Here is a 13,280-nt window from a genome sequence, read left to right as displayed (position 1 = left end):
AAACAATAAATGCTAGACAGGTGGAGAAAAGGTAACCTTCTTGCACTGTTGGTAGGAATGTAAATTAATACAGCCACTATGGAGAACAGTATGGAGGTTCCTTAAAAAACTAAAAATAGAACTATCATATGACCCAGCAATACCACTACTGGGCATATATACTGAAAAAACCATAATTCAAAAAGAGAAATTTAACACAATGTTCATTGCAGCACTATTTACAATAGCCAGGACATGGAAGCAACCTAAGTGTTGCTTCATCTGTCATCGACAGATGAACGGATAAAGAAGATAAGGCATATCGGGACTTCCCTGGTGGAGCAGTGGTTAAGAATCCGCCTGACAATACAGGGGACACGGGTTCGAGCCCTGGTCTGGGAAGATCCCACATGCCATGGAGCAACTAAGCCTATGCACCACAACTACTGAGCCTGTGCTCTAGAGCCTGCAGGCCACAACTACTGAAGCTCGCGTGCCTAGAGCCCGTGCTCCACAACAAGAGAAGCCACCACAACGAGAAGTCGGTGCACCGCAACAAAGAGCAGCCCTCACTCGCTGCAACTAGAGAAACCGCGTACGCAGCAACGAAGACCCAATGCAGCCAAAAAAAATTAAAAATAAATAAATTGATATTAAAAAAAAGATGTGGCACATATATACAATGGAATATTACTCAGCCATAAAAAGAAACCAAATGGATCTAGAGTCTGTCATACAGAGTGAAGCAAGTCCGAAAGAGAAAAACAAATACTGTATGCTAATACACATATATGGAAAATTTAAAAAAAAATGGTTCTGATGAACCTAGGGGCAGGACAGGAATTAAGACGCAGACGTAGGGAATGGACTTGAGGACACGGGGAGGGAGAAGGGTAAGGTGGGACGAAATGAGAGAGTAGCACTGACATATATACACTAGCAAATGTAAAATAGATAGCTAGTGGAAGCAGCTGCATAGTACAGGGAGATCAGCTCAGTGCTTTGTGACCACCTAGAGGGGTGAGATAGGGAGGGTGGGAGGGAGGCGCAAGAGGGAGGGGATATGGGGATATATGTATACATATACCTGATTCACTTTGTTATACAGCAGAAACTAACACAACATTGTAAAGCAATTAGACTCCAATAAAGATAGTAAAAATAAAAGAAAAAAAACTCCAGAGATCTGCATTCAACAGAGTACTTACTGATCAGTGTATGAGTATAAGGAAACTACATGAGGCTAGGGAAAAAACAAGCTGAAAGGATTTGAGGGAACAACCCCTGAGGCTCAAAAGGGACAGAAGAGGAGTGCCCGTTCCCACCAGCCAGAGTGGAAAGCCTCATTAATTCAAAAGCACAGTGTAGAGTACTCAGAAGTGTAAATTAACTCTAGATTAAATGCTGCTCTGTTCCTACATAACAAAGCTTGAAAGCAAGACATTAAAGTTTCCAAAAAACTTAACTGTGTCCTAGAACAAAATTCAAGTGCATTTGTAAGAACAAAAAGATCCAGCACCCAACAAGGTAAAGTTATGTCTGACACCTAGGCAAAAGTTACCAGGAATGCAAAGAAGCAGGAAAATATATAAAATTAATGAGAAGAAAAATCAGTCAATTGTGACTGCCTCAAAAAAAAAAAAAAAGAATTAGTTTACAAAGATATTAAGATAGTTTTGTAGCATAATTCCATATACTAACCTAGGGGAAAGATGCAAAATATCAAATAGAGACATGGAAGATACAAAAAATTCCCATGTTAAATTTTTAAATATGTAAAATAGAGAGAGCTCTGGACAAGATGGTGGAGAAGGACCTGAGCTCACCCCCTCTCACGAAAACACCAAAATCACAACTAACTGCTGAAGAACCATTAACAAAAAAGGACTGGAACCTACCAAAAAAAACCTTCTACTTCCAAAGACAAAGAAGAAGCCACAATAAGACTTCCTTAGGCTCTAGTGCTGGGACACCTCAGGCCAAACAACCAAGAGGGTGGGAACACAGCCCCACCCATTAGCAGACAGGCTACTTAAAGTCTTCTTGAGCCCATAGTTACCTCTAAACACTCCCCTTGACACGGCCCTGCCCACTAGAGGGACAAGACTTAGCTCCACCCACCAGTGGGCAGGCACCAGTCCCTCCCACCAAGGAAGCCTGCACAAGCCTCTTGGACCAGCCTCACCCACCAAGGGGCAGATACCAGAAGCAAGAGGAACTACAATCCTGCAGCCTGTGGGAATGCAAACACAGAAAATTAGACAAAATGAGAGCACAGGAGGATGTTCCAGATGAAGGAACAAAATAAAACCCCAGAAGAGTAACTAAGTAAAAATAGGCCATCTACCTGAAAAAAAATTCAGAGTAATGATAATAAAGATGATCCAAGCAAGATCTTGGAAAAAGAACAGAAGCACAGACCAAGAGGATACAAGAAATGTTTACAAAAGAGCTAAAAGATTTAAAGAACAAACAAAGTTGAACAAATAAAATAACTGAAATGAAAACTACACTAGAAGGACTCAACAGCAGAATAAATGAGGCAGAAAAATGGATAAGTGAGCTGGAAGACAGAATGGTGGAAATCACTGCCGTGGAACAGAATTTTTAAAAAATGAATAAAAAGAAATGAGGACAGTTTAAGAGACCTCTGGGACAATGTTAAGCAAACCTACATTCCCATTATAGGGGTCCCAGAAGGAGGAGGAGAGAGAAAGAATGAGCCTGAGAAAATATTTGAGGAGATAATAGCTGAAAACTACCCTAATATGGGAAAGGAATAGTCACCCAAGTCCAGGAAGCACAGAGAGTCTCATACAGGATACAACCAAGAAGGAACACACCAAGACACATAGTAACCAAATTGACAAAAATTAAAGACAAAGAGAAAATACTAAAATCAACAGGGAAAAGCAACAATTACCAGGGAATCCCCATAAGGTTATTAGCTGATTTTTCAGCAGAAACTTTGCAGCCCAGAGGGGACTGGCACAATATTAAAGTGATGAAACGGAAAAACCTACAACCAAGAATACTCTCCCCAGCAAGGCTCTCATTCAGATTTGATGGAGAAATCAAAACCTTTACAAACAAGCAAAGGTAAGAGAATTCAGCACCACCAAACCAGCTTTATAACAAACGCGAAAGGAACTTCTCTAGGTGGAAAAGGCCACAACTAGAAACAAGAAAATTATGAATGGGAAAGCTCACCAGTAAAGGCAAACGTACAGTAAAGGTAGGAGATCATCCACACACAAATATGATATCAAAACAAGCAATCGTGGGGGGCTTCCCTGGTGGCGCAGTGGTTGCGCGTCCGCCTGCCGATGCAGGGAAACCGGGTTCGCGCCCCGGTCTGGGAGGATCCCACATGCCGCGGAGCAGCTGGGCCCGTGAGCCATGGCCGCTGGGCCTGCGCGTCCGGAGCCTGTGCTCCGCAACGGGAGAGGCCACAACAGAGGGAGGCCCGCATACCACACACACACACACACACACATACACACACACACACACACACACACACAAAAAAAACAAGCAATCGTGAAAAGAGGGGAGTACAAATGCAGGATATTGGAAATGCATTTGAAATTAAGAGACCAGCAACTTAAAACAATTGTGTGTGTATATGTATATATATATATAATATATATGTTATATATTTATATACAATTTATATATTGATTTGCTATATCAAAACCTCATGGTATCTGCAAACCAAAAATCTACAATGGAAATACACACAAAATAGAAAGAGAAAAATAAACACAACACTAAATATAGTCATCAAATCACAAGAGAAGAGAATAAAAGAGGAAGGGAAGAAAAAAGACCTTCAAAAACAAACCGTAAGCAATTAACAAAATGGCAACAAGAACATATATATTGGTAATTACCTTAAATGTAAATGGATTAAGTGCTCTAATCAAAAGACACAGACTAGCTGAATGGCTACAAAAACAAAACCCATATATATGCTGTCTACAAGAGACCCACTTCAGATCTAAAGACACATACAGAATGAAACTGAGGGGATGGAAAAATGTATTCCATGCAAATGGAAATCAAAAGAAAGCTGAAGTAGCAATACTCGTATCAGACAAAATAGACTTTAAAATAAAGACTGATGGACTTCCCTGGTGGCGCAGTGGTTGGGAGTCCACCTGCCGATGCAGGGGACACGGGTTCGTGCCCCGGTCTGGGAAGATCCCACATGCCGTGGAGCGGCTAGGCCCGTGAGCCACGGCCGCTGAGCCTACGCATCCAGAGCCTGTGCTCTGCAACGGGAGAGGCCACAACAGTGAGAGGCCCGCGTACCGCAAAAAACAAAAAAAAAAACAAAAAAACCCCCACGAACACAGTATGCTATTAAACAACCAACAGATACTGAAGAAATCAAAGAGGAAATAAAAAAATACCTAGAGACAAATGAAGATGAAAACATGATGTTCTAAAACTTATGGGATGCAGCAAAAGCATTTCTAAGAGAGAAAATTTCTGGCAATACAATCTTACCTCAGGAAACAAGAAAAATCCCAAATAAACAACCTAACCTTACACCTCACAATTAGAGAAAGAAGAATGAACAAAACGCAAAGTTAGCAAAAGGAAAGAAATCATAAAGACCAGAGCATAAATAAATAAAATAAAGATGAAGAAAACAATAGAAAAGACTGATGAAACTGAAAGCTGGTTCTTTGAAAAGATAAACAAAATTGATAAACCTTTAGCCAGACTCATCAAGAAAAGAAGAAGAGGGCTGAGATCATTAAAATTAGAAATGAAAAAGGGGCAATTAAAATGGACACCACAGAAATACAAAGGATCGTAAGAGACTACTAAAAGCAGCTATATGCCAATAAAATGTACTACCTAGAAGAAATGCACAAATTCTTAGAAAGGTACAATCTCCCAAAACTGAACTAGGAAGAAATAGAAAATATGAAGAGACAAATCACAAGTACTGAACTTGAAACTGTGATTAAAATACTCCCCACAAACAGAAGACCAGGATCAGATGGTTTCACAGGGAAATTCTATCAAACATTCAGAGAAGAGTTAACACCTATCCTTCTGAAACTATTCCAAAAACTTGCAGGGGAAGGAACACTCCCAAACCCATTCTATGAAGCCACCATCACCCTGATACCAAAACTAGACAAAGATACCACAAAAAAAGAAAATTACAGGCCAATATCACTGAAGAACACGGATGCAAAAATCCTTAAAAAAATACTGGCATACTGAATCCAACAATACATTAAAAGGATCATACACCATGATCAAGTGGGATTTATCCCAGGAACTCAAGGATTTTTCAATATCCACAAATTGATCAGTGTGATACACCACATTAACAAAACTCAAGAATAAAAACCATATGATCATTTTGATAGATACAGAAAAAGCTTTTGACAAATTCAACACCCATTTATGATAAAAACTCTCCAGAAAGTGGGTATAGAGGGAACCTACCTCAACATAATAAAGGTCATATATGACAAACCCACAGCTAACATTACACTCAATGGTGAAAAGCTGAAAGCATTTCCTCCAAGATCAGGAATAAGAGAAGGATATCCACTCTCGCCACTTTTATTCAACACAGTTTTGGAAGTCCTAGCCATGGCAATCAGAGAAGACAAAGAAATAAAAAGGAATCCAAATTGGAAAAGAAGAAGTAAAACTGTCACTGTTGCAGATGACATGATATTATACATAGAAAATCCTAAGGATGCCACCAGAAAACTAGTAGAGCTCATCGATGAATTCGGTAGAGTTGCAGGATACAAAATTAATACACAGAAATCTCTTGTATTTCTATACACTAACAATGAAAGTTCAGAAAGAGAAATTAAGGAAGCAATCCCATTTCCATCACATCAAAAAGAATAAAATACCTAGGAATGAACCTACCTAAGGAGGCAAAAGACCTGTACTCCAAAAACTGTAAGACACTGATGAAAGAAATTGAAGATGACACAAACAGATGGAAAGATATAGCATGTTCTTGGCTTAAAAGAATCAGTATTGTCAAAATGACTATACTACACAAGGTAATGTACAGATTCAATGCAATTTTTATCAAATTACCAAGGGCATTTTTTGCAGAGAACGAAAGTCTTAAAATTTGTATGGAAACACAAAAGACCCCGAACAGCCAAAGCAATCTTGAGAAAGAAAAACAGAGCTAGAGGAATCAGGTTCCCTGACTTCAGACTATACTATAAATCTATAGTAATCAAAACAGTATGGTACTGGCACAAAAACAGACTTAGAGATCAATGGACCAGGATAGAAAGCCCAGAAATAAACCCACGCACCTATGGTCAATTAATCTACGACAATGGAGGCAAGAATATACAATGAAGAAAAGACAGTCACTTCAGTAAGTGGTGCTAAGAAAACTGGGCAGCTACATGTAAAAGAATGAAATTAGAACATTCTCTAACACCATAAAATCAATTCAAAATGGATTAAAGACGTAAATGTAAGACTGGATACTATAAAACTCTTAGAGGAAAATACTGGCAGAACACTCTTTGACATAAATTGCAGCAATATCTTTTTGGACTCATCTCCTAGAATAATGAAAATAAAACAGAAACTAATAAATGTCACCTAATTAAACTTAAAACCTTTTGCACAACAAAGGAAACCATAAGCAAGACAAAAAGACAACAAAAAGAATGGGAGAAAATATTTACAAACAATGCAACTGACAAGGGATTAATCTCCAAAATATACAAACAGCTCATGTAGCTCAATACCAAAAAAACAGACAACCCAATCAAAAAGTGGGCAGAAGATCTAAATAGACATTTCTCCATAGAAGACATACAGATGGCCAAGAGGCACATGAAAAGATGCTCAACATCACTAATTATTAGAAAAATGCAAATCAAAACTACAATGAGAGGTGTGAGTACATCCTCACACCAGTCAGAATGGCCATCATCAAAAAGTCTATAAACAAAAAATGCTGGAGAGAGTGTGGAGAAAAAGGAACCCTCCTACACCGTTGGTGGGAATGTAAATCGGTACAGACACTATGGAGAACAGTATGGAGGTTCCTTAAGAAACTAAAAATAGAGCTACCATATGATCCAGCAATCCCACTCCTGGGCATATATCTGGAGAAAACCATAATTCAAAAAGATACATGCACCCCAATGTTCACTGCAGCACTATTTACAATAGCCAAGGCACGAAAGTTACCTAAATGTCCATCTACAGATAAATGGATAAAGAAGATGTGGTACATATATACTATGGAACATTACTCAGCCATAAAAAATGAAATAATGTCATTTGCAGCAACATGGATGGATCTAGAGATTATCATATTAAGTGAAGTAAGTCACACAGAGAATCTAAAAAATGAATTTAAATTGAATCTAAAAAAATGATACAAATGAACTTATTTACAAAACAGAAACAAACTCACAAACTTAGAAAACAAACTTATGGTTACCAAAGGAGAAAGGTGGGGGGGGGATAAATTAGGAAGTTGAGATTAACATATACACACTACAATATATAAAATAGATAATCAACAAGAACCTATTGCATAGCACTCAATTAGCACTCAATACTCCATAATAACCTATATAGGAAATAGAATCTTTAAAAGAATAGATATATGTATAACTAAATCACTTTGCTATACACCTGAAACTAATACAACATTGTAAATCAACCATACTCCAATAGAAAATAAAAATTAAAAAAACAAGGAAAATACAATGTCTTTGTTGAGAAATACACTGGGTCATTAATTACCAAGTTTTATTAAAAATCAACCAATAACTCAATTAATAATTTGGCATTAACAAACAGATTAGATATTTCAGAAGATCAGTGAATTTGAAGACAGAGCAAAATGAAATATACAACATGAACACAGATAGAAAAAAAGAATGAAAAAAATTAAAATGAGATATGAGGGCTTCCCTGGTGGCGCAGTGGTTGAGAGTCCGCCTGCCGATGCAGGGGACACGGGTTCGTGCCCCGGTCCGGGAAGATCCCACATGCCGCGGAGCGGCTAAAAGAAAAAAAAAAAAAAAATGAGATATGGGATAACATCAAGCAGCCATATATATATATATATTTGGAATCCCTGATAGAGCGTAATGAAGGAAGACAAAGTTTTTTAAGGAAAAAAATGGTTGAAAAATTTCCCAATTTGATTAAAACTATAGATCCAAGAAGATCAAAAAACCCAAATACAAGAAATGTAAAGAAAACTACATCAAGGAATATCATAATGAAGTTGCTGAAAAATAGTGATAAAAAGAAAATATTAAAATCAGCCAAAGAAAAGAAAGACAAATATTAAAAAACAAAGATTAAAATGATAGCAGATTTCTCATTGGAAACACAGTGGAGCGGCAATTTTAAAATAAAGGAAAAAACTATTAACTTGGAATTCTTTATCCAGGGAAAATATCATTCAAAAATGAAGGCAAAATAAAGATTTTTTCAGACTGATAAGTCTGAAAAATTCATAAGCAACAGATCTACCAGAAAAAAATGTTAAAGGAAGTTCCATTTAAAGGAATGTTAAAGGAAGTAAAAGGAAAAATGACTCCAAATGGAAATATGGACCTACACAACGGAATGAAGAACAATGAAAATAATAATTATGTGGGTAAATATAAAGATTTTAATTATTTAAATCTCTTTATAAGATAACTGATTATTTAAGGTGTAAATAATAACAGTATACTGTGGGGTTGATAAGGTATATGGAAATAAATGTATGACAATAGCACAAAGGTGAGAAGGGAAAAAATGGAAGTATACTATTTTAAGAGTCTTACACTTATGTGAAATGGTGGAATAGTACTTGAAGTTACACGGTGATAGTTAAAGATGTACAGTATAAGCACTAAAGCAATCATTCAAATAATGAGAGTTACTGCTAATAAGTCAATAAAAGAGGTAAAACTGAATCATAAAAAGTTCAATTGCACCAAAAGAAGGCATAAAAAAAAAAGGAACAAAATACAGATGGGACAAATAGAAAACAAATAGCAAGATGGAAGACTTAAACCCAACCATATCAATAATAACATTAAATGTAATTGAAACCCAACAATATATAAAACAGGATAAGGCATCCTGATGAATGAGTATGATCTATTCCAGGAATGCAAGGATGTAAGGTTGTTTTGCCCTTTGAAATTCAAAGTCTCTCACCATACTGAGAAACCGAAAAAAGAAAAACCAAATAACCATCTCAATATATCCAGAAAAAGCACTCGATAAAATCAAATATCCGTTCTTAATAAAAACTCTCAGCAAGCTAAGAACATAAGGAATCTCACTCAATTTGATAAAGGACTTATGCAAAAATTATGGTTGGACTTATGCAAAAATTATGGTTAACATCACGCTTAAAGGTGAAAGATCAGAAACAAAGCAAGGATGTCCACTCTAGTCACTTCCAATCAAAATTGTACTTTAGGTTCTAGCCAGTGTTAATAGTTAAGAAAAATAAAAGGCATCCAGATTGGAAAGGAAGATATAAAACAGCATGACTGTCTATGTAGAAAATCTGACAGAATCTACCAAAGAGCTATTAGAACTAATATATGAGTTTAGTAAGGTTGCAAAATATAAGGTCCATATAAAAAATCAACTGTATTTCTATACACTAATGCAAAAATCAGATGTTGAAATTAAAAATAATACTATTTATAACGTCTTAGTGATAAATCTGACAAAAGACATGAGACTTCTACACTGAAAACTCTAATACATTGCAGAGAAAAATTAAAGCGTCAATATTAAAATTTCAATTACCCCCAAATTGATCTATATATTCTACATAATTCCATCAGGTTTTTTGTTTCTTTTTTTAAGAAATTGACAAGGTGATTCTAAAATTCACATGAAAAAACAAAGGACTTTAGAATAGCCAAAACAAAGTTGAAAAAGAAGAATAAGATTCAAGGACTTACACTACCTGACTTCAAGACTTATTATAAAGCTACAGTAACCAAGACAGTGTATAAAGCTACAGTAACCAAGACAGTGTGATATTCAGTATCAAGATAGAACAGAGTTGTTCAATCCCAGTACTACTTACATTTTAGGCCAGATAATTTTTCGTTGTGGGAGCTGCTCTATGTACCGTACGATGCTGAGCAGCATTTCTGGCTTCTATCTACCAGAAACCAGTGGTATCTCCCCTGTTCTGACAACTAAAATTGTCTCTAAACTTTGCCAAATGTACCCTGCAGGCAAAATTGCCCCAGTTGAGACCACTGAGATAGATGACAGATCAATGGAAGAGAACAGAGTCCAGAAACTGACCCACATATATTGTGATGAATGGATTTTTCATCAACGGTATAAATTCAATTCAATGGAGAAAGTATAAATTCTTTCAAAAAATGATGCTGGAACAAACGGATATTCATATGCCGAAACAGTCAATCTATGCCTTGCCCTATGTATACAAAAATTAATTCAAAATGGATCATGGGGGCTTCCCTGGTGGCGCAGTGGTTGAGAGTCCGCCTGCCGATGCAGGGGACACGGGTTCGTGCCCCGGTCCGGGAAGATCCCACATGCCGCGGAGCGGCTGGGCCCGTGAGCCATGGCCGCTGAGCCTGCGCGTCCGGAGCCTGTGCTCCGCAACGGGAGAGGCCATAACATTAAGAGGCCTGCGTACCGCAAAAAAAAAACCAACCCAAAATGGATCATGGATCTAAATGTAAACCTAAAGTTATAAAACTTGCAGAAGAAAACAAGAAAACCTTGGGCTAGGCAAAGATCTCTGATACAACATGAAAATATCATCCTTAAAGAAAAAAAAGATAAATTAGATGTTATCAAAATTAAGAACTTCTGTCCTTTGAAAGATTGTTACGAGAGTGAAAAGATAAGCTACAGATCAGGTGAAAATATTTGTAAATCACATTTCTAATACTGGACTTGTATCTAGAATATACTTTTTAAACTTCTATAATGAGAAAACAACAATTAAATTTAAAAATAGGTGAAAGATTCAAACAGACACTTAAAGAAGAAATACAGATGGCAAATGAAACATGAAAAGATGCTCAACAATACTGGTTATTAGAGACATGGAAATTAAAACCACAATGAGCTACTACTACACACCTATTATAATGCCTAAAATTTAAAAGCCTGTCCATACCAAGTGTTGCCTATTAATATAGAGCACCTGGAACTCTCATACACTGCTGATTGGAATGTAAAATGGTACAATCACTTTGGAAAATCATTTGAGAGTTTCTTAAAAAGTTAAATTTATACCTATCATATGACCCAACCATTCTACTCCTATATTTACCCAAGAGAAATGAAAGCATATGTCCATACAAAGATTTACACAAATGTTCATAGCAGCTTTATTTGTAATAGCCAAGAAATGTAAACAACCCAATGTCCATCAACAGCTGAATGGATAAACAAATTATGGTATATTCATACAATGGAATACTACTCAACAGTAAAAAGGAATGAACTATTCATACATCTTGTGACATAGATGAATCTCAGAATAACTATGCTGAGTGACAAAAGTCAGATTTTAAAAAGGCTCATACTATATGATTTCATTTTTATAAAACTGTAGACATAATAAATTGACCTCTAGTGACAGAAAGCAGTTCAGTAGTTGTTTGGGGATGGTGGGGTAAGGGTAGAGGCAGGAAGAAGTGGGAATGGATTACAAAGGGGCACCAGGAATCTTCTGGGGGTGATAGATATGTTCATTATTTGACTGTGGTGATGGTTTCATAGACATACACACACATCAAAACTTACCAAATTGTATACTATAAATATGTGCAGTTTATTTTATGTCAATTATATACTTAAATAGAGATATTTTAAAATTAAAACTCTGCTGGTATCTAACTCCCATTCTCTCCTCTGGCTTTAGAATTCTTTTGTTAATTGAGATATAACTGACATATAACATTTAAGGTGTACAACATGTTAACTCGATAATTTATATATTGCAATACGATTACCACTGTAGCTTTAGCTAACACCTCTATCATGTCACATAATGATTATTTCTTTTTTTGTAGTGAGAAAAATTAAGATCTAGTCTCTGAGCAACTCTGATGTTTATAATACAGTATTGTTGACTATAATCACCATGCAGTACATCAGATCTCCAGGAATTATGTATCTACTAGTTGCAAGTTTGTACCATTAAGCAACATCTCCCCTGCACTCTTACACCCATATGACATTCTCAAAGGTTTTCCAAATTAATCATACAGTTTATTTTTCTCATGAATCAATTTAGGGTTCATTAACAAATGTGATTTTTTAAAAATTCTGAGTTTATTCCTTAAGTTTTTAGAATTCAGCCAGCAATGAATATTATATTATTCAACAACAGAATTCATAGCTAACATGTATGTGGCAAAAGTATACTAGGCTTTGCCATTACCATTATGTTAAATGAGTAGAATTACAGATATTTAGATAAAAATAATACACCATTTAAGATGTGTAAAGCCTAATCAGTTGATGGGGAAGAGACGATGCAGTCCCCCTCTGGAGAGAGAGTAAGATATTCTATGGTCCTGAAAAACAGGTAGAGTGGAATAAAGGAAAAAAAAAAAGCAAAAAGGGAAAAAATTAATGATTTTGTGACTTTCAAAAGTATGTGACTGTTTAAATCACATACTCCTGTCACTACTCCAAAAATATAAAACTGTACTTGAATATGTTATAATGCCAAAATACGGGGGGAAAAAAGAATTACTTACACTCTATTAAACAAATTGTTTTAAAATGTTGATAGTTGGCTGAGTTGAGAGCACTGAATGCATATATATCCCCAAACATAATGATAACAGGAGTTACTGGTAGTTATGCTTAAAAACATTCAAGTTCCAAACTGAACATAAATCTCTAGCCAAAATTCTCAGGTACTAATGTGTTTATTCAGCATCTTCAAGATGAACAAAATTACCACTATGCTCAGGAAAAGTATAAAAAGGAAACTAACAAGCTTAAGAAAAAAGTAACACAGGATTTTTTAATGAAAAAAATTACATTATAACAAGGACAGTAAACATTAAGTTACTATATATATATACACACACATATATACACACATTTTTTAATTTTTTAAAAAACCTGGTACAAAATTAAACTGCATCTTTCTCATATTCACATGATTAAGTATGTATTTTGACAGGATATAAAGATGAAACACAAGCTGGTAGGCCTCAAGATTAGAAACTCTAATGCAGGACCATATCACCAAGACTATTTTCTATCAGTTTTGTGACTTTTAGAAAACA

General features: G+C 36.0%; 1 protein-coding gene across 13 annotated transcripts in view; it reads right to left on the bottom strand.

Moving 5' to 3' along the window:
* CARF (calcium responsive transcription factor) overlaps positions 1-13,280 on the bottom strand; it is an 84,556-nt gene that overhangs the window by 21,026 nt on the left and 50,250 nt on the right. Inside the window, exon 18 of one of the 13 annotated variants that reach the window (XR_008619017.1) lies at positions 9,821-10,567. The exons of the other annotated variants lie outside the window; for them this stretch is intronic. The gene's annotated coding sequence lies outside the window, so the exon portion shown is untranslated. Of the gene's footprint in view, positions 1-9,820; positions 10,568-13,280 lie in introns of those variants that run through there. 13 annotated transcript variants of the gene reach the window in all.

This window comes from Physeter macrocephalus, chromosome 2 (assembly GCF_002837175.3).
Source record: "Physeter macrocephalus isolate SW-GA chromosome 2, ASM283717v5, whole genome shotgun sequence".
NCBI lineage: Eukaryota > Metazoa > Chordata > Mammalia > Artiodactyla > Physeteridae > Physeter > Physeter macrocephalus.
The sequence above is the reverse complement of the archived record's forward strand: the minus strand, read 5'-3'. Positions and strand labels throughout refer to the sequence as shown.